Below are 23,602 nucleotides of genomic sequence, written 5' to 3'. Positions count from 1 at the left end.
AAGAAGAATTAAAAAATTAGTGGAAACAAATGAAAATGAAAACACAACTGTTCAAAATCTTTGGGATACAGCAAAGGTGGTCCTAAGAGGAAAGTATATAGCAATACAAGCCTTTCTCAAGAAACAAGAAAGGTCTCAAATACACAACCTAACCCTACACTTAAAGGAGCTGGAGAAAGAACAGCAAATAAAGCCTAAACCCAGCAGGAGAAGAGAAATCATAAAGATCAGAGCAGAAATCAATGAAATAGAAACCAAAAGAACAGTAGAACAGATCAACAAAACCAGGAGCTCGTTCTTTGAAAGAATTAATAAGACTGATAAACTCTTGGCCAGACTTATCAAAAAGAAAAGAGAAAGGACCCAAATAAATAAAATCATGAATGAAAGAGGAGAGACCACAACCAACACCAAAGAAATACAAACAATTATAAGAACATATTATGAGCACTATATGCCAGCAAATTAGATCATCTGGAAGAAATGGATGCATTCCAAGAGATGTATCAACTACCAAAACTGAACCAGGAAGAAATAGAAAACCTGAACAGACCCATAACCAGGAAGGAAATTGAAGCAGTCATCAAAAATCTCCCAACAAACAAGAGCCCAGGGCCAGATGGCTTCCCAGGGGAATTCTACCAAACATTTAAAGAAGAATGAATACCTATTGTTCTGAAACTGTTCCAAAAAATAGAAATGGAAGGAAAACTTCCAACTCGTTTTATGAGGCCACCATTACCTTGATCCCCAAACCAGACAAAGACCCCATCAAAAAGGAGAATTACAGACTGATATCCTTGATGAACAAGGACGCAAAAATTCTCACCAAAATACTAGCCAATAGGATCCAACAGTACATTAAAAGGATTATTCACCATGACCAAGTGGGATTTATCCCTGGGCTGCAAGGTTGGTTCAACATCCGCAAATCAATCAACGTGATACAATACATTAATAAAAGAAAGAACAAGAACCATATGATCCTCTCAATAGATGCAGAAAAAGCATTTGACAGAGTACAGCATCCTTTCTTGATCAAAACTCTTCTGAGTATAGGGCGCCTGGGTGGCTCAGTCGTTAAGCATCTGCTTTCGGCTCAGGTCATGATCCCAGGGTCCTGGGATCGAGTCCCACATCGGGCTCCCTGCTCGGCAGGAAGCCTGCTTCTCCCTCTCCCACTCCCCCTGCTTGTGTTCCTGCTCTTGCTATCTCCCTCTCTGTCAAATAAATAAATAAAATCTTAAAAAAAAAAAGAAAACTCTTCTGAGTATAGGGATAGAGGGTACATACCTCAGTATCATAAAAGCCATCTATGAAAAACCCACAGTGAATATCATTCTCAATGGGGAAAAACTGAGAGCTTTCCCCCTAAGGTCAGGAACGCGGCAGCGATGTCCACTATGACCACTGCTATTCAACATAGTATTAGAAATCCTAGCCACAGCAATCAGAGAACAAAAAGAAATAAAAGGCATCTGAATTGGCAAAGAAGAAGTCAAACTCTCACTCTTTGAAGATGATATGATACTTTATATGGAAAACCCAAAAGACTCCACCCCAAAACTGCTAGAACTCATACAGGAATTCAGTAAAGTGGCAGGATATAAAATCAATGCACAGAAATCAGTGGCATTTCTATACACCAACGAAAAGACAGAAGAAAGAGAAATTAAGGAGTTGATCCCATTTATAATTGCACCTAAAACCATAATATACCTAGGAATAAATCTAACCAAAGAGGCAAAGAATCTGTACTCAGAAAACTATAGAACACTCATGAAAGAAATTGAGGAAGACACAAAGAAATGGAAAAACATCCCATGCTCATGGATTGGAAGAACAAATATTGTGAAAATGTCTATGCTACCTAGAGCGATCTACACATTTAATGCAATCCCTATCAAAATACCATCAACTTTTTTCACAGAGCTGGAACAAATAATTCTAAAATTTGTAAGGAACCAGAAAAGACCCCGAATAGCCAGAGGAATGTTGAAAAAGAAAAGCAAAGCTGGTGGCATCACAATTCCGGACTTCAAGCTCTATTACAAAGCTGTCATCATCAAGACAGTATGGTACTGGCACAAAAACAGACACATAGATCAGTGGAACAGAATAGAGAGCCCAGAAATGGACCCTCAACTCTATGGTCAACTAATCTTCAACAAAGCAGGAAAGAATGTCCAATGGAAAAAAGACAGTCTCTTCAACAAATGGTGTTGGGAAAATTGGACAGCCACATGCAGAAGAAATGAAACTGGACCATTTCCTTATGCCACACAGAAAAATAGACTCAAAACGGATGAAAGACCTCAATGTGAGACAAGAATCCATCAAAATCCTTGAGGAGAACAGAGACAGCAACCTCTTCGACCTCAGCTGCAGCAACTTCTTCCTAGAAACATCACCAAAGGCAAGGTAAACAAGGGCAAAAATGAACTATTGGGACTTCATCAAGATAAAAAGCTTTTGCACAGCAAAGGAAACAGTCAACAAAACCAAAAGACAACTGACAGAATGGGAGAAGATATTTGCAAATGACATATCAGATAAAGGGCTAGTATCCAAAATCTATAAAGAACTTATCAAACTCAACACCCAACAAACAAATAATCCAATCAAGAAATGGGCAGAAGACATGAACAGACATTGCTGCAAAGAAGACATCTAAATGGCCAACAGACACATGAAAAAGTGCTCCACATCGCTCAGCATCAGGGAAATCCAAATCAAAACCTGAATGAAATATCACCTCACACCAGTCAGAATGGCTAAAATTAACAAGTCAGGAAATGACAGATGTTGGAGAGGATGCGGAGAAAGGGGAACCCTCCTACACTGTTGGTGGGAATGCAAGCTGGTGCAGTCACTCTGGAAAACAGTATGGAGGTTCCTCAAAAAGTTGAAAATAGAGCTACCATATGACCCAGCAATTGCACTACTGGGTATTTACCCCAAAGATACAAATGTAGTGATCCGAAGGGGCACATGCATCCCAATGTTTATAGCAGCAATGTCCACAATAGCCAAACTATGGAAAGAGCCTAGATGTCCATCAACTGATGAATGGATAAAGAAGATGTGGTATATATATATACAATGGAATATTATGCAGCCATCAAAAAAAATGAAATCGTGCCATTTGCAACAATGTGGATCAAACTAGAGGGTATTATGTTAAGCGAAATAAGTCAATCAGAGAAAGATAATTATCATATGATCTCACTGATATGAGGATTTTGAGAAACAAGACAGAAGATCATAGGGGAAGGAGGGAAAAATGAAACAAGATGAAACCAGAGAGGGAGACAAAGCATAAGAGACTCTTAATCTCAGGAAAGAAACTGAGGGTTGCTGGAGTGGTAGGGGGTGGGAGGGATGGAGTAGCTGGGTGATAGACATTGGGGAGGGTATGTACTATGGTGAGCGCTGTGAATTGTATAAGATTGATGAATCACAGACCTGTACTCCTCAAACAAATAATATATTATATGTTAACAAAAAATTAAAAAAAATTATTTTCTGATTCATGTGTTGCAAGTTCACTGTAGAAAATCCAGAAATTGCAGAAAAGTGTAGGAAATAAAGAGAATGATCTACATAGTTCAGGGATAACCACTATGACTTTTTTTTTTTTTAATACTCTTAAGGCATTTATTTATTAAAACATTCCCTGCCAAGATTTCACATTAGCTTAAAATTCAAATCAGTCTTTACATTTCTCTACTGAGGTCTCCACCTCAGTGTATCACATAAAAACATGTTCTCCAGCAATCAGTGTTATCAGCGTCCACACGGTGAGCCCCATGGTCAGCCTCTTTGTTCCCTAGGTGACCCAACTAGATGTTAATACTGCTCTGCTACAGGGTAAAAGCTCCTAACTCAAACTCATTGGAAAAGGGGTGAAACTTCTGCAAAGCACATTTTAAGAAGAGGTACTATATGCTCATGAAAAGAAACCAGTGAGTCCTCTAAGAATAACAAAAGGGGGTATTTTACAGTTAAGCACATGATTTGGAGTGAAGAATTCGGATGTTGTTCTGCTGGCCCAGGCCGTTAATACTCTTCTTGTTCCTCCTGTGGGCCCCCTTCATCAGGTATCACAAAGCCTTCATCTGTGGCATACAGAATGTCCACGATCCTCTGCAATACCGGGTCGTTTTCCTCCTCGTTCTCATGGCAAATCAATTCAATGTTCCTTAGCTTTCCAAAGTAGAAATCTCTTTCTTTCTCCAAGTCTTCGATGGTAAGTTTCAGTACGTTGACCTGCTGCATCAATTCAGCTGCTTCGTCATCCCCGTTGCCCACACCAGGATTCTTTCGCACCCCCCCGCCTCGGGGCCAGCCTTAGGGGTTGCAGTAGTTCTGTGTGTTGCAGTGGGCCTCTGTGGAGCTGCACTGCTAGAGCTGAGAGGTTTCTTCGGTTTGTTCAGAGCTGGAGCAACAAGGGAGGGAGCCGCTGCAGTTTCTTGACCTTGTCTGGCAGCTACGGGGTCATAGTCTTTTCCATCATAGTTTGCATCAAAAAACTTCTTGAACCACTGAACAAATTCAAAATTGTCCTGAAACTTTCCTTTTACTAATCTGTCCGCCGGAATTATTTTGTCAACACCCATTCTCTTAAATAAATCTGCTCGTAGTATTTTGAAGTTCTGGATGTATTCATGTTCTAGCTTAGCCTGGAATTTCACTTTCTTCAAGGCAATGGAGCTAGGGAACAGCCTGTCCATAAACTGACAGTAGGCAGCCCCTGAGCACAATTGTTCGATCTTCGTCAGATTCAGCTGCAGAGACTCATTGATCCAGGCCAGCATGTCATGTCGACTTAGGTTATCACTGGTGACTGACGTTGAATATACGTTCACTGCCATCTTCAGCTCTCGGCAGGACTGCGTCCATGGCCTGTGCTTGGCTTCAGTTCCATCTTCGTCTTGTTCAAACCGCCCAACCCCACTATGACTGTTTTGAGTGGTTTGCCCTAGAGTCTGATTCCCATAAGCACAAGCACATACAATTTTTGTTTCTCTTCCTATTTCTCGGTCTGTGTGTATATGTATGTGTGCGTGTGTGCATGCGTGCGTGTGTGTGTGTCTATATACTTTCAAAAATACATTGTAATTACACTCCTTACAGTTTCTGTTTTTATGTAACATTACATCATGAGCATTTCATAATTTTTTTGTAAACACACCTTTTACTGTATAAAAATATGCCATTTTTATATGCATTAAAATTTAATTTCATAATGTGAACATTTAACTAGCTTAAAATTTTTGTTTCATATAACAGAATAAATAATTTCCTTATTCATAAATGTTTGCATCTATATTTATCTTCCTTGTTATACAGTTCTAGAACACAGAATATTGGGTAAAAAGGCAGACAGGCTTTTTAAAGAAGGTTAAATTACTACAAACTGTGCATGGGAATGATTATCTAAAGTAAACTCATCAGCATTAAACATTATCATTTAAAAATTAGTGCTTTTACTCTGAGAGGCAAATGATAATATCCTATCGCTACTTTAATTTGCATTCCTGATTGTTAGTGAGTTTGATTTTTAGTAAGTTTATTAATATAATTAAGAAAACCCAGTTCATTAGCTTAGGTTTTAAGAATAAACACAGAGAAGCTACAGAAGCCAATATCCAAAGGATAGTGGTTTCTCCAGGTTCGTATAGGAAGATAAAACTCTGGGGCACCTGGGTGGCTCAGTTGGTTGGGAGTCCAATTCTTGATTTCGGCTCAGGGTATGAACTCAGGGTCATGGGATTGAGAACTGCATAGGGCTCCTCACTCAGTGGGGAGCCTGCTTAAGATTCTCTCTCTCCCTCTGCCTCTGCCTCTTTCCCTGCTTGCGCTTGCTCTCTCTCTCTCTCAATAAATAAATAAAATCTTAAAAAAAGGAAAGATAAAACTCTTAGAATGACAACAGAAAGGGAAAATGGCTCTTCAATCTTACATGTTTTCAGTAAAATTCTCATTTTGATATGGGTTATAGGTGCTTTCCCAGATAAAGTTATAAGAAAGGTAGGGGGCTTTGGTCTCTTAACCCATATTTATTCTGATGCTGACTAACAGTAAATATTCAAATGGTGATTACTATAGAATTGGAAAATCCTGGGTCACATAGTTGGTTTATTGTAACATGGCATTCTTGAACCAAATAGAAATTACCTTCTCTGACTACATCATTACCTGTTTAACAGCCATATGATGGTTCAACAAGTAAACAAGTGAAGAGTAGGTTGAAAAAGGTCCTATAAGTTTGGGCATAAAGAGTAATCTTTCAAATACTTCGAAAAAGTGGGACACCACTTCAATTAGAATATCCGAAGCATGGATCTTTAAATTGAGCACTCAGAATAGCCAGCTATCAGTTTAACCTTTCAATTAACTCATTAGCAATATGTCCAGGCATGGGGCTGGGCCTCATCTAGATTCAGAAGAGTAAGTATCCTCCGGATTAGTAGATGGGCAGGAATGAATAGCCCCCTAGACTTGGTTATGGTTGCTCCCACATTGTTTTACTTAGGAACCAGCTAACAAGTATGCAAAATAGAGATGAGAGATCAAAAGACATGTGATTGAATGTGGCTCCGCTGCCCTGGGAATTCTGTGCAGAAACACAAGTATAGTACTTGAGTAGCCTATGTGGAGTAAGAAATCTGCCAAAAGAGCCTAGAATTATGTGCTCACTGACTTTTGTAACATTAGCCTGGGGAAGGTAAGGTAGAATTTATGGTCTGACCACTACTATATAGGCAATGTCTTGCTCTGCTACAGTTAATTTCTTTCTCATTCTATCTTTTACTTATCATTAGGCCTATAGAAGGCCCCAAACCTAACATGTCTGCTGCTTGTGACTTCTATCATTTTATGCATCTTTTATGAGGTTCTTTGTAGAGGTGATCTAGTTCATAGAAAGCCATTTAAAAATGCCAGTCATGAATCATATCCATGAGCTATAAATCTAGTATTGTAAAAATACATAGGAAACTAGGGCAAAGGAAACTTGATGTTAATACTTCCCTTAAAAATATGTATACACAAACATATATATATATATATATATATATATATATATATATAATAGTATATTTGTGTTTATACCTTGGAATATAATATGTATAGTATCAAGAGTTGCTTCTAAATTATCCAGTTCTAGAATTCATGCTAAGTATGCAAAACTATTGCTCTAAGAGCTAACAGATTGATTAATTAATTAATTAATCAATCCTAAAAACATTTGGGTTAATATTTGCTGGTAGACCCATTCATTCATTCATTCATCAACACAACAAACATTTACTGTTTCTCTCCTCAAATAATGCATTGTACCATGGTGAATAAGATATTTTCCTTTTCCTGAGAAGCACACAGAAATTTTTGATGACAGTTATTTAGAGACTCCAGATCTTCTCTGCCTAAGGGGTTAAGGGAATGTTTTCTTTTAGCTGGGGAAATTCTGCATTTAGGAAATTAGGAAACATTTGGACAGCTCTATTAAATGATAATTACCTCTTGACAGGTATCCATAAAGTTTAATCAGTATCGCTGCATATGTTTAGAAGAGCTGGAGAAGAGTAACACACTTGGTATGTTATGCATTTGGAAGTGCTAAAATGTTTAGGAGATTAATAAGGAAACGTAAAACTGGAGTGACCTTTAATCTTGTAATTGGGAACTGAAATACATATGCACCTAATCAAAGGGCCCTGTGCTGCATATCTAAAAGTTAGGAACATTCCTGATTCACTGGGTCTCCAAAATATAGACCGCATGTTTTTTTTTTTTTTTTTTTTTTTTTTTAGACTGCATGTTTTAAAGAGCATTTCTACAAGTTATAAACTGTGCAGGATAAGGTGATAATGTGTAACAGTTAAAAACAAGGCTTTCCAGTTACATAGACTTAAGTTCAAATTCTGAGGCAGTCATTTATTAGTAGTGTGATCTAGCAGTGGATCTAACCTAAACTTGCAATTTCCTTGTTCATAAAATAAGGAGAATAATACCCACCTCACAGGGTTGTTATGAGAATTAAATTAGATAATATACAGGAAGCCTTAGGGACACTGCCTGGAATTGAGCAAGTGCTTAACTAATAGCAATATTGTTAGAAAAAAATACCATCATGATTTTCTTTTCAGGTCACTTCTCAAAATTTCTGACCAATTTAAGAACACTTCAATATATTTCACTAGCCTGTGCTTCTAAACTATGGAATTTGGGGTTTACTTTGCAGCTTGTCCATGAAGCAACATGATTATGCAGTGTACCAATTAATGTCTAGGACTAGAAACTCTTTTTGGTTCCCATTAATGAGCCAGTTTAAATAGAAATATCCTTTACTTCAATAAAAATTTAAGATATTAATAAAATGTAGCATAATTTGCATTTGGTAAGTTATTGCTAATGATCTGAAAGGAAAACATGAGCAGAACCATTTTTCTCCAGTTTGTCTTTAATTATTAGTCAGCATATCGATTGCCAAGCTCTGATTAAGACAGTCTCACCAAATTCCAATACGTATGTGAGGGGACTCCTGTATGAATACTGCACTCTAGAATTATCCCTGTGCATACTCCCCATCCCAATCTAGCCCCTTTCATTCCCTCTACTGTGTGCAGAAGAAGAGCAGTTCTAAGGAGAAAACCTGTTGAAAACAGCCACCCGAAACCATTTCAGTCATCTTTGCTGACAAGTCAAGCACACAGGAAAGAATATATTCAGACAGCAGATACGGAAGACATTGATTCACAGCATGTAGAGGGTTCAGTTATTCAGCACTGGAGTCACCTGGCTGTTAAACACGTGCATATTTAGGATGGGATGGAAAGAGAAAAAAGGGAGAAAATAACCCTTCGCAGAGTTCCCAATGTATGTCAGGCACTGTGAAGACACTTTCATATGGTGCCACACTTCATCCTCACAAAAAACCTCAGCATGCATTCTTAGTTCATATTTTTAAGTCAGGAAACCCTGCCCAAAGAACGTAAGTGAAATGCCTACCCCAGGTCATGTGGAGCTGTAATGTGAATGCAGAGCTGACCCCAAAGCCTATCCTTCTTGTACTACACTACATTGAAGTAAGTAATCAGTTCACTTCTCTGAGAAGATTGATCAGTTCTTAATGAGTGTTTATTGAACACCTGGCTGCTGACGCGGGTGGGGCTAGGGCAAGGCACAGTGGTCACTGTGAGATGGAGAGTTTGACTTCATGGAGCTAACAATTCCTCTGATATCTTAAATTTTCTATATCCATTTACAATACTCAGAATTCACAGGGTATTTAATGGCCTCATTGAAAGGGGGTACCGATATTAAAAACCTATAAACCTTTTAGAGTAAACATAAAATCTTTGTGATCTTGGGTTAGGCAAAAATTTCTTAGGTCAATAGCATGATCCATGAAAGAAAAAAAGGTAATAAATTGGACTTTACCAATATATATAAATTTTGCTCTGAGAAAGACACTGCTAAAAGAATGAAAAGACCAGCCACACTCTGGGAGAAACTATCTGCAAACCACACATCTGAGAAATGACTTGTATCAAGAATATCTAAAGAACTCTCAAAATGCAACAACAACCCAATTAAAAAATGAAAAAAAGATTTGAATGGATACTTTGCCAAAGAGGATATACAAATGGCAGCTAAGTATATGAAAGAATACTCAATCTCATTAGTCTTTAAGAAAATGAAAATTAAACCCACAATGAGCTATCACTATATGCCTATTGGAATGGCTAAAATAAACACTAAACAAAACAAACAACCAAACAAAACAGCTGATAATACCAAGTGCAGAGGAGAATATAGACCCACTGGAACTTTCATGCATTGCTGGTGGGGATGCAAAATGGTACAGCCACTCTGGGAAACAGTTTGGTTGTTTCTTCCAAAGTTAAATATATACTTAGCATATGATCCAGAAATTCCACAATTCCACTTCTAGATATTTCAGATGAAATAAAAACCCATGTTTGCAAAAAAAAAAAAACACCAAAAACACCAACCCCCCCGCAAAGAAACAAAAAAACCCAAACAAACCAAAACAGCAACAAAAAACCCCTAATCCCTGAATGTATTATCCATATTTGGCCAAATCTGGTGACAACCCAATGTCCCTCAGCTAAGGAATAAATAAACTGTGGCACATTCATATAATGAAATACTACTCAGCAATAAAAAGGAATAAATAATTGGTAAATGTAAGAATGTATATCGATACATATCATCTATAATGCATTTGGATGAATCTCAAATGCATTATGCTAAACAAAAGAAGACAGACTCAAAATACTATATACTGTATGATTCCATTCATATAGTATTCCTGAAATGAGAAAATTATAAAGACTGAGTAGTTCTGTTCTCTGTTAAGGATGGGGGGAGAGTTTAAAAAGGAGTGGCATGATGGATTTTTTTGGTGAGTAGGATGATGGTACTATTCCATGTCTTAATTGTGGTGGTGGTTATATGACTATATTTGCCAGAACTCATAAAAACATACACCAGAAAGTGAATCTTATTGTACATAAATTTCTAAAATATGAAAATGAAAATTCAGAACAGCAAACAAAAAAGGCACTGGGATTTAGGAAATTCAGCAAAAGACTTGATTCTTGTCTACCTAGCCTTGCATGAGAGTGGAAGGCACGTGGAGGGGCTGGGATTTGGCTGCAGTCTTATTTTTTGCAGCAAACCACATCTTGTATGCTCCAGGATTTGTGCAGGCTAGAGTTACAGCTACAAGGTCTCAGAGCTAAGAGGCTTCTCTGCCATTACTGGGACTGGCCCAGGATCTCCAGAGTTGCTGAACTGCCTGTCCATGGGTACCAGGTACCCGCAGGGGAATCCAACTAATTTGGTGCAGTTTCAAATATGTTTTTCTTTCTACTGTCACCTAGCTCCTTAAAGATAGATTCAATGGGAAAAAATTATTGTATTAGTTAATCCTGTAAAAGTGAGAAAATAAGGCAATTCTGGAAATATATTACCTTTTTAAGATGACTAGCATCCTGTTAAGCAATAATTTCCTAAATGAAATAGCAAAGGTAGCAAGATTCTAATTCACAACTAAGAAATTAGTAAAAGCAAACAGGATCTTAAGGCACCTTGACTATTGTTAGAATATTCCCCAAAACTGCTACCAAGCACAGTCAAACTTTGCAATTTCCAAATGTCTCTCATGTACTTCAGGCAATGTTAAGTACATTTTAAAACGGAAATTTTAGGTGTCTTGTTGAGTTGCTGGTGACAACACCAAGAAAAGATGCATTTCATGAACTTGTCAGAGGCAAATATCTACTTGACACACTGGGAATAACCTTTGTTTTTCCAACTATCAGTTTGAATATCTAATATTTTAATTTATGTTCTGATATCTTTGAGAATAAATGTGTTCCTGTCATCAAAACAACTGTGTCTACTCAGAGCTCAGAGTGGAATTTGTAACTGCATCATTGTTTCTTATTGTATAATCTGGAGTGCATCTGCCACATTAGTGAGCAGGCTTTCTTCAGAAGGTAATGTCACAAATACTAAGCAGGAGGTCTTTTTGCCCACCATTTCTCAGACCATGATGACTTTTCTTTTCTTCAGGAAAAAAAAAAAAAGAACTCCAGCTAGATGCAAATAAACCCAGTCCTACTGTTCAGAGTAGAGAAAGATTTTGGTTGTGGGGAAGCATGAAGTGTATATATGACCCCGGTGTTTAGAAATTTCTTCATATATTTAACAAATGCCTTCTGAGTTAGAGCTATAAAGATTTATAAACTTTTTTCATACAATTCTCCTTTTGAGAAGATATTTAATAATGAAATTTACTTAATTACAGACAAGTCTAACTACATTGCTTGCTTTTCCCCCTCAACCTTGCAAGTTAACAAATATTTGTGATTTTGCTACATGACTGAGGTTTCTAGAGAAAGTTTTATTTCTAAGTTTTATCTCATTTCCTAGGAGTAATGAATAGAAGTAATACTAGGAGACTCATGTACTGTTGGTGCACCGACATCACTGAATTTTAAATGATCCCTATGCCAATCGCAAATCCCTTCTTTGACACTGGTTCCAACTTTAATTTCCCACTGATTGGTTTGTCAGACCTACTCACGTGTACCTTCCTTCTCTGGATACAAATCAAGTAGGTAGAAAGATCTTTAAAGCATTAGTAACCTAAGGGAGCCAAACCACTTTGCATCCAGCCTGTGGTGTGTGTGTGTGTGGGGGGGGGGGGGTTGGTAGTTGTTTAAAATACCTTAGAATGTTTAGGAGAATCTTACTCAATAATCTCTCACCCCACTGCCTGTTACTGGGGCAAAGGGGGCTAGCAAATGAGCTGGCAGATAGGTAAAGGAAGTATGCTTCGACTTGGTCGCAAAGGTATTATTCACTTCTCATGTAATATGTTAATAAATGGCAACAGAGTATGGATGCTCCTGGAAGATCCCTAGCCAGATTATGAGGAAGGTATCAAGAAGGCATAATATAAACTTATTAGTGCTACAAGGTTTCAGTAAACAATAGATTATAGATTAGAGAGTCAATGTCCACGATTCATCGGTTCTGTCTTCATTCAGAGAAAAAAAGGCATTTTCTAAGATATATTATCTGAGTTTAAATTTAGGGTTTAAAGCACTTTTAAGTGTAGGTACTGTCTACTCAAATTTGGTATCCTGGTACATTGTCATGAAAATGTATTTGCTCCGGGGCGCCTGGGGGGCTCAGGTGTTAAGCGTCTGCCTTCGGCTCAGGTCATGATCCCAGGGTCCTGGGATCGAGCCCCACATCAGGCTCCCTGCTCGGCGGGAAGCCTGCTTCTCCCTCTCCCACTTCCCCTGCTTGTGTTCCCTCTCTCGCTGTGTCTCTCTCTGTCCTATAAATAAATAAATAAAATCTTAAAAAAAAAAAAAAAGAAAAAGAAAATGTATTTGCTCCTTATACAACTGGTATTTTTTAATTTGATACAACAGAGGCAAGCCAAATAAAAAAGAATAACATTCATTTAGCTAATGGGCAAATTCAAGTTATCAATCCAATTGTTTAGAAATAACAGCTATTCTGAATTACCTTGGATCAAGAACAAGAGATTTATTGATCATTTCTATTTTCCCTCCAGGAACATGTCTTATGTTCCAACCAACCTTGACAGAACTTGTACCTAAGGGCTCCCACATCCTTTTGAACTCACAAGATTTGCCATAGATCCAAGTGGAACAAGAGGAGAGAACGTTCTCATTAAACTTTCTACCTGGGCTTCTGTTTCCCCTCAGTGTAACTGTCATCAGCCACACACACACACACACACACACACACACACACACACACAACAGTGATTACACTCAGCTACATCCTAATTCCGTAATGAATCATGAATCATGAGGCAGTCTAATTGCTGACAGGAACCGCGCTCACACTGTCACACTGGGTGTCCAGGCTGTGTTTTCAGGTAAGCCACTTCACACGGTCACAGTGATCAAAGGTGGATATAAAATCAAATCTGATGACCTCAGAACTGGATGGGATCCCTATTCCTTTCAAAATTCCAGTGGGAAGTGTTTTCTGAAGTGGGTCAATGTTCTTGCCTCCACATTATCTGGTGATGGTTCACTCAAAGTCAGGGAGTGCCAGCAATACCCAAAGGGAGAGCCCTCACGACCATATCCCTGACTTGCTTTCTTTGGCGTTTGTAAAGCCTGCACTACCGGGGTAGAAAACCATTACTTGTTTTCCCTATTTCCATGCACTCATGTTCTAATAAATCTGGAGCTGAAGGAAAGCAATATAGAGGAGTCTTTCCTGATTTGCATTCATTATTTGCTCTGTTATGTTTTGGGCCCTTTAGGTAATTTGGAATAAATCAGGAAATAATTATTTTTCTTTTTTTTAATCAAAAAGTATGTTTATCTAGGAATAGAATTATAAAACTCATTAAACTCTCAAAATGTGTTCATTTTACATATTTATAAAAGTGTATTCAAGATGCATAAATAAAAACGAATGCTTTTTTTTGTATTTATGCCAACCTAAATTAGACATTTATAAAACAATAACAAAGTAGGACTATTTGGCAGAGTGGGGGTGGGGGTGGGGAACTAACCCAGTCACGTCTTTGGGCTTCAGAATGCATCAGCAATGTCTACACCTGCATATGCACTTCTTCCTCGGCTGTCAGACAACTATCACCTTATATGCTTCTATTATTAATCACTTTAGTGAAAAGTATGCACTATAACACATAATTGAAAGGGAGAATCCAACTTTGAAGGACTATAATCTTTTTAGGGTTAATTTATGAATATGATGATGGAGATTAATGCCGGTACCCCAGTGAGGTTATTTGGAATTCAATGACTTGAGTAAATGAGAGTTTTGTAAAGGAAAGGGGCACTTATGTTTAATGTAGGCTACAGTACCATTTGGAACTCTTAAATCTAAAAAAAGAGAATGTTTCCATTGCAACAAATCTTGCTGTTGAAAACTGAGGTAATTGTGTGTATAAATGCAGGGTATCTCTTACCATAGCATTTAAAAATGGAGTTCTTTCATTCCATATCTTTTAAGCATAGAGTGATTTCATTTCCCAGAGCATCTTCCATACTTCCATGTAAATTACTCTTGGCTGAGTTTTATCCCAAAGTATTGGTCCTGTATGAGAACTCAGCAGCTCTAGGGTCCTGTCTTCAAGGATATGTTTGCAGCTCACGTTTTCCTTTGTTCCTCCTAAGACTATTTAGTACTTTTCTTTAAGGGCTAGAGATGACTCCAGTGTTCAAAAGTCTTTTATTTTGGAACACAAATACACTAGCTTCTATTTTCACACCTGAACAGTTTAATAGAGTTCTCAAAATGACTCTGTTGGACATGGAGTGGGCTACAGAGAAGGAAAAACAGACCATAATTTGTCTCCTCTTTTGTCTCCATAGATGCTGTCCAGTCTATGCTTGATTTTAAATATGCAGCTGTTATACACATTCCGAAGTGTTTATTTACTTTTTTATTGATGACTTCATTAAATCAAAGTTGTTCCTTTATGCCCTTCTAATCCTTACTAAAAAAAGACAACTAAATATTGAAAGAAAACATTAGTTTCCCCAATCTTTACTCTCATGAATATTTTCAGCATTTATTTTATATTTCAAGGTGGAGTCTGCATAGTTATCCACTTACAGCATTTTTAGAATACCGAGTATCTTTCTATATACAACCTAGGTACTTGGTAAGTGTTTATTGTTTTACATTGTTTTAACCATAAACATAGCTTAATTATTATGAAACCTAGAGGTTGCTTATAGACTATATATCAGTACTACTATGAAGAAAAAAATGCATTTTATTAACAGATGTAATTTTACTGCATGGCTGATGAGTTTCAGGTTAATTCACCCTCTGGGCAAGAATGATAGCAATCGTTTTAAAATCACAACTCTAACAGAGTTCTTTTTGTGCTTTAAAGCAAGCATTTTTGGCAAAAGATTAGTTTTTACAGAAGAAAGAATTTTGCCTTTGGGATCGTATTGGTTTTCTCACTCTTTCAACCTTAACTTAGCTAAATTGAGCCACTTCTGAAATCCATCACATAAAATGTTCAGCCTTAATTCTTCTCTAGCCTCTCAGGGAAAATTTGGTGGAATTCTTTCTTCACAAAGGAACCTGGACACATCCCAATCTCTAAGTGTGAAGGGGTGTCAGCTCAATCAGCACATAAATAAGTCATTAAGCAAGAAATAGCTGTCTTCTTAAATTTCACATTTTCACTTCATTAGGCTTTTTTTGGTCCAGATTTCCTTTGTATTCACAAAACATTTTCTTTTTAAAAAATGTCTTAAGACCTCCTAGGGCATTTGGTTTACCTAACTGGCAGGAGTAGTGATCTGCTCCAGAGGAAGAAGACCCATTTTCTTATTCTTTCTTTCTCTTTCTTTCTTCTCTCTCTCTCTCTCTCTTTCTTTTTGAAATTTCTGAAGTTATCTTCTCAGCATTGTTATGGGGATGGGCATGATTTCTCTCAAAAGAGAATTGCAACTGCAAAGGAATCAGAGTAGAGGAAAAAATAGTTCTCTTTTGAAATGCCATATTCTTGGTCTAGCAATCTGAATTTCATGCACTGATAAGTATTGGTATTGTTTTAATAGATTTACATGAAAATGAAAATATTTTTTAAATTTTATTTTCATTTCAATTAATTATCAAGTGATATGTCATTGTGCTAAGGACTATAGGGAATAAAAGTAATCCATTTTGAATCCAAAACAAAGAGGTTGAAAACCACCAGGTGATGGTTATGAGGGTTTCACTTTTTAAAAAATTATTTGTAAAACAGTACATATGTATTTTATGTACCTTTCTCCATGTAATTTTTTTTTTTTTAACTAAAAAAGGGGAAAAGAGAAGTCCGAATCTGATCATCTCCTTTTCAAATCTGGGCTTCCTCACTCCTCAAAGTTCTGAATTGATCCAACTAACATGGATTGTGTGCCTACTCTGTGTCCCCAGCATTGTGGGGTGGGGGGGGTCATCGCTGAACAAGAGGCAGATTGCTCAGAATGTGGCTATCGAACACACGTGAGAGTCTATAATATTTGACTCTGTTCTTAATTATGTGTAGGTTAAATGTCTTGGTTGAATGTATTTGTAGGAGTCAGAGATTTTTTTTAACCTATGGAGATGTAGGGGATGAGAGAGATTCGATTTCTTATTTCTATTTCCAGATGTTGAGCTTCCCATTGCTTTGGAAGGACTGAATCTCTGAACAGAAAACCAGCAGGAGGCTTAGGAAAGAGCCGAGTTCTGCTCACCCTGGCCAGTTACAAATCTAGGAGGTCCTGGTCCATTGCCCTGGGTTAACATATCAGAGCTCTCTCTGTTTTTTTTTTAAAAAGATTTATTTTAGAGAGAGAGAGAGAGAGCGGGAGGGAGGGGCAGAGGGAGGGAGAGAGAGAATCTCAAGCGGACTCCCCACTGAGCGGGGACTGATGCGGGGCTCTATCCCACCACCCTGAGATCATGACCCCAGCCAAAACTGAGAGTCCCACGCTCAACTGACTGAGCCATCCAGGCGCCCCCATATAAGAGCTCTTTTAAACAATCTCTGCTCTTCTCACACTTCTGCTTCCCCTTAAACATGCAGTGGATTTAAATGGGGAAAAAAAAAAAAGCCTTGATTTAGAGTATCAGCAAACAATAGCCCAAAAATGAATACAATAAAAATAAATATATACAGGGCGCCTGGGTGGCTCAGTTGGTTAAGCGACTGCCTTCGGCTCAGGTCATGATCCTGGAGTCCCGGGATCGAGTCCCGCATCGGGGCTCCCTGCTCGGCAGGGAGTCTGCTTCTCCCTCTGACCCTCCTCCCTCTCATGCTCTCTGTCTCTCATTCTCTCTCTCTCAAATAAATAAATAAAAATCTTTATAAAAAAATAAAATAAAAAAAAAATAAATATATACATAAAGAAAAGGACATGCTTTGAATCCATAGACTTGAAATGTTTCTTCCTGGGAACACCTGTCTAACCCGAAATTGTATTTGTAACATTTATAAATGGACACTTTTTTCACGTGTGCCTTTTCCCCAAGGATGGAGCATGGGGGTGGGGGACAGGGGTCTGATAACGGCAGCATTCTGAGGGAAATGGTGCTTTGTATTAATCCAGAATCATCATCTGAAAATCTATCTTCTGCTGCAGAAGAAAAAAACTGCTACTAAAATTCAAACTTGAACTTGTTTTGATTATTACAAAGAGGGTGCTGAAAACAGGCTAAACAATCACTAGGTGACCACTATTTCACCACCGCATACTCTTTTCTATTACTTTTTGCTTTGGAAAAGTTATCTAGAGTCTTAGAACAATGCTGCCAAGAAATGCCCTGCTGATGAGAGGCTGCTCGCAGGGAGCTGAAGGTCAAACAGGCACACATAATACTGAATTTTAAAGCCCCGTGCTGCACTGCAGGTTCATACACGCTGTATTCCAAACCCTGTCTCCAGTGCACACAATGGTATATATAGTGAAAATATTACAAACGCTGTGACATGAGTGTCAAAGACATGGATGACATCCTTGATCTCCTTTTTCTTCTCTTTGTAGAATGTTCAATTATCATCACATATTTCTTAAGCATCCTAACGCACTGATGATAAGAAATGAGAGTTAGACTTACTAGGTCACTTAAGAAACTACTGGAGAAGCCAGACACATGCAAGTGTCAACCGCCAGTCTTTAGATCAGCCTATGTCTTAATAAATTCATAAGGTAAAATTAATCTGGTAATAAAAGATAATTTTCCTTATGTCTGAAAGGAAGAGGATAAGAACTAAAAAAAATGTTCAGCATTTCATTTTATCTCAGAACAAAAAGGGTGACTGTGATGTTGCGGCCTGATTTTTAGCAGGTCCTTCTTGTCATTTTAATGCATGACACTGTCCTTGATTACCTACTTGCTCAGCATGTTGCAGGTAGTAGGTTGGCCTGATTATTACTGAGGACAATTGCTGCTGTGATAACCAGCTTTCTTCATTCATCAGAGCAACTCACTTTCCCGTACCCAGGGCCCTTATACTCTTGGTGATTCACAAAAGTGTCCCTGTCATTGTAATTCCAGGCATGCTAATATTACAAATTGCGGCCTCTAGTCAAAAATTAGTTCTCTTCATTTAGTATGAAATGGGATCCTTCACTTTAATCAGAAACTTAAACAAGTATAAATTTTCCCCCTCTGGTCTAAAACAATCACGTAGCAGAAACAAATCTTTGTGGTTATTACTTTTGTGTTTAATTTTTCATGTGAAGTAAACTAAGTATGGCCATATCCTTAAATGAACTCTCCAGTCCTTCTCTAATGACCTTCCTGGCTGTTAATTAGACTTTCAAACTAGTACCTGGGGTTGGACTCCAGCGATGATAGAAAAAGTTGAGCTAAATAAATCCAAGAGTGCAGTCATGTATTTTTCATACTAGGCTTTCCCCAGGAGCAGTTAAACTTAAGTAAACAAACCCTCAAAATGGTGTCTCAGCTATAATAACATCCTTATAGGCCTAGATGAACACAAAATCAATGCAAATCTGTAGAAATTCGGCACTCTCCCATTATAACAGGGTACGCATTTTGCAAGCTAACAGAGTAGCTTATGACAGACATGGCTGCAGATGTCCCTCCATGCAGTGGCATGCCTCAGTTTCCCCCTGCATGGTTGCTTCCTGCTCCCTGTCGGGACGGAGAGAAAAGCCGCAGCAGCTCGGGACCGCGCGGCCTGTAGAAGGCGCCCCTGTGCTCCTGGGTTGCCCCCACCGCCCGCTGACTTGCTCTGAAAAAGAGAGCTCTTGGCCGGGGCTTCTCTGACTTCTCCTCTCTCCTTTTTGCTTTCCATGGTACTTTAGGGATACTTTCATTTTTAATATTTAGGTTGCATTAGAAAATATATGGCCATTCTTCAGTAAGATCTCTTGGTGTGCCAGGCACTATGCTAGGTGATTTACGTATCATAACATCCCGCAAGTGAAGAATTCCTACACCCACACTCCAGTTCTCCACAGAGCACCAGGCTGTGTGGCTGTTGAGCCCATTTCCGGGACATCTTTCCTTCCCTCTATCTTCTCAGTACAGAGCGGTACTTCACAAACAAGGAAACCGACACCTAGGAAAGTTAAGGTTATGCAGCTAGTAAATAAAACAAAACCAAACTATAATATAAGCTGGTGTCTAAAGCCCATAGTCTTAGCCATTGTCATATGATGCTGCTCTTAGTAGCGTACATTCTGTCTTTTGCTACTAGTCTGTGGGCACCTTGAGATTGGGGACAGCGTTTTAGTCAATCATTCTCTCTTCTGTGTTTTGCACAATGTTGGAATTTAGCAGTTATATTACATGCTTGTGCTCATCTATTCGAAGGATCTATTATTTGCTACGCCTAAAGCAAAAGCCCAGCCCCCAGAGCCAGGTGGCTTTTTAGAAAACATTTTTGAGCAGCGCCTGGGTGGCTCAGTTGGTTAAGCGTCTGCCGTCGGCTCAGGTCATGATCCCAGGGTCCTGGGATGGATGGAGCCCCACATCTGGCCCCCTGCTCAGCGGGAAGCCTGCTTCTCCCTCTCCCACTCCCCCTGCTTGTGTTCCCTCTCTCGCTGTGTGTCTCTCTCTCTGTCAAATAAATAAAATCTTTAAAAAAAAATTAGAACACATTTTTGCAGGGCTTCTTCTTCTTTGGTGGGGAAAAGGTGCTGCAAGCCTGAGGTCCTATCACACCTAAAGCTTCTCTCTCTCCAGACTATGTACACTATTCTCAGGTGGAAATGCTTTGGTGCAGGTACACACTTACCCTGGGCCACCGCTGACTGAGCCTGGCCATCAGCTGGATCGTGGCCCACGAGATAAATCAGTGTGAGAGCCCTGTGTGATAATTAAATGAATCAAATCCTCTCCCTGAGAAATCTGAATGTGAGACACAGAGAGAAGGCATTCATACCAAGAGTTAGACATTAGAAAAATGCACCAAACACAGATCAGAAGACAACGGAAGACATGAGGGAGCTGAAGTTTGGGCAGAGGGCAGAGCCAGGAGTGGAGGCAGCCAAGTCAGTGAGGAGGGTGGGGTTGCTGCATGGCTCACCAGAGCTGCTGGAGTGTCCCCAAGGAAGACCAGGAAGCACCAGCCTGCAAACTGCTGAGTCCGCCTCCTGGGCTTCCTTCCTTCCATCGTATTCCCATCACTGTCTGAGAGCCCGGTGCCGAGGCAGGGAGGGGTAGGGGTGGCGGGTAAAAAAATGGTGAAAACACATGATCTCAATCTTTAAGGAACTATGATCTAATGAGACAGATGCAGGTGTTCATAGGTGATTATAAGCCAAGACTAAATATGCTTGGATGGGCTGGACCATATATCAAAGGGCTCTCTAAAAGGGGCTCCTGGGACATTGTTACATGTTCTCATTACAGCTCTATATGACAAAGCTGGGGATGGAGGGAAAGGAGAGGAAGAGAGAGGGTAGAACCTGGGAAGACTAGAAGAGCAAAAACCTATTATAATTCCATTCCCATTTGAATTCACATATTTCAGTAATTGCCTGCAGTGCTAAAAGAGAACCTAACCTTTTTCTTAATATCATGTTTAATAAAAACTATCTCTTAGTATATTTTGAGTGAGTTCAGTGCTCATTAGAGTGAGGGACAACTAGCAAATGAGTTACAGTACCACATAATGAGGAGGGGCGCTGCGCCGACATCCTCAATCCTGAGCTGGGGAATTCGCTCTTCCTTCATCTGAATTATGAGCTGGCTTTATAATGTGCACTCTGGATGTCCCAGTGCTGGACCTGGCCCTCAGTTACAAAGTAAATAGGAAATCAAATCAAATCAACCACAGGCTGCCCTTTGTATATACAAGACCTGGATAAGAAGGGGCCCTTCTCTCTTTTTCAGACTGTGGTCAGTGCAGTCCTAAACTTATGATGGCGAAGGCCACATCCTTCCAGGAACTTAACTGGTCATTCTTTTCCAGGCCATGATCAAGCTACCTGTACAATGGATGTCACTGAAAGACAGCTTTGAGCAGTAGTATATCTTGCCCTCTAGATTTCCAGGGTCATAAGGCTTGTAGAGCTGGCCTATAGGGTAGTGATTTTTGTCTGGATAGGTAGACTAGGATGCTATTACACATAGCCCATTATTACCCTGAAATAAATGGCCACGAAAGCCAATTATGTCCCTCAGCCTAGTAACAGCCTACACTTTGTGAATGTTCATGGAGTGCCAGGCCCCTTGAAGGCATGTCTTCTTCTTTATCACTTCCTCTGAGGTAGTGGGTGATAATAACTATTATTAGTCCCATATTACAGATGAGGAGAGGGTTACTTGAGAAAATAAGTTACTTGTCCCAAACAGCACAGTCGATAAGTGGGGGAGTGAGGGGATTTGAACCCACTCATTTGGACTTGAGATGTTGCTCTATTTATTGCTTCAGTGCATTGCTTCCCAGCATTTGAAAGAGTATTTCACTCTCTTGCAGAGAGAATGGAGTGAAACCAAAGAGTGCCTACCTCCTGTAGTAAGTGCCAGTAAATAGGCTGGTTCTTCTGGCTGATTTCTACTCAGGCCCCAAGATTCTCTTGGATATCTACATTATGTCTTTCTCCTTCCACCTCTGGAATTCTCCTGCAGTGATTATGGTTGTTTTTTGTTTTTTTTTTTGCCTCTGCAGAGGTTCTCTGGTTGAAACTCATTGACAGAGAGCGGTGATGTGAAATGACTTCTTCTGCTTCCCAAAGCTTAGCCGTGTGCTAGTTCAGTCCACAAGCAAAGCAATGCATATTTCAAATTCCATCCCCTGAGTAGACACAGTCTGCAGTTTTAGCCTGCCGAGCCAAATTAATTAGAGATGAATATCATAATAGAACAGCATTGATCGTAGCATATCACTAAGAAGTGTTGGTCTGTGTTAATTAACGTGATTTGCCATCAGCACTCAGTATATTTATATACAATCAGCATGGGCATTTGTCCACATAGACCAATACATTTTTCAGTAGTGGCGGAACTCACCTCAGAAATGATCCATATGTTCAAAGGCTTGTCCCTTTTGCCTCTCCCCAACCCCACACACATTGGTGGCCTAATTGCCTCTATTTGGCTGCTTCAAAACATAATGTGGAACCTTTGGAAAATCTGAATATTTGATGGTGGAGAAGTAAACATTGTTGATATAAATGTGAGAAGCATTCTGGGAAACAGACTAAGAGAAAATTCTTAGGCAAGTGCAGCCTGCCTATAGTTTCCCTTTCCCTGAAAGAATCTGAATATTTCTCTCATGTTCATGTAGTTCTAATATTATGCTATACTGATTGCCATTTCCACAATTAGAGCTTTATTTTTCAAAAAATTAAACAGTGTCTTTTAAAAGGCAAATATCTCCTGGAAAGCTAGGGGGTTATAGGTCATTTATCTACTTAATCAAATTTGTCCAAATTTCTTTTCATTACATTTAGTTCAGAAAAATTGAATTTAGGAACGTGAGTTTTAGCTGGGGGTGAGGGAGGGAGGTATAAACTTTGTAAGCACTGGGTCATTCCTGAATGTAGGAAAGAGATGAAATCCATCCTCTCCTCCTCCTCTTCCAGAGAGCTTCAGGGGAGGGCGTCCTCCCTTGGCAACTCAGTTGGGTGATTTAACCCAGACCCAGCTTTTTAGCTATGCCATGGATTAAAAAGCCTTCTGTGGACTGGCTCAAGCAGTTAACCAATGCATGTACCATGGTTTCTAGAGGAAACTATGCTTTGAATCGTGAACATCTAAGTTACAAACCAACCTTTGGAACAGAATCTATTTGAAATTGGGGACTGTCTGTGCCTGCCTCCAGGCTGTATCTTCACCCTCCACCCTACAACACACTCAACACACTCATCAGACACTGACTGTTCAAGCATGGAAATGCACATCAAAACAGAGGCTTGAGTGCAGTGTATGGCTCTGTAGACAAAGCCGAAACATCTGGATGAACTGTAGACTAAGTATGCTATTCAGATGTTTTAAAATAATTAGTAGGGCAGACAATACATTTGTGTGATTGACGTTTTTACCTTTTAATTTTTTTCTTTTTTTGTAT

General features: G+C 39.1%; 1 protein-coding gene and 1 pseudogene across 2 annotated transcripts in view; both read right to left on the bottom strand.

The window, feature by feature from the left end:
* Positions 1 to 23,602, bottom strand: part of B3GALT1 (beta-1,3-galactosyltransferase 1) — a 507,740-nt gene that overhangs the window by 73,884 nt on the left and 410,254 nt on the right. The window lies entirely within an intron of this gene.
* Positions 4,060 to 4,874, bottom strand: LOC118541291 (microtubule-associated protein RP/EB family member 1 pseudogene; annotated as a pseudogene).

The sequence above is a fragment of the Halichoerus grypus genome, chromosome 4, assembly GCF_964656455.1.
Source record: "Halichoerus grypus chromosome 4, mHalGry1.hap1.1, whole genome shotgun sequence".
Taxonomy (NCBI): domain Eukaryota; kingdom Metazoa; phylum Chordata; class Mammalia; order Carnivora; family Phocidae; genus Halichoerus; species Halichoerus grypus.
This window is presented reverse-complemented; position numbering and strand designations above follow the sequence as displayed.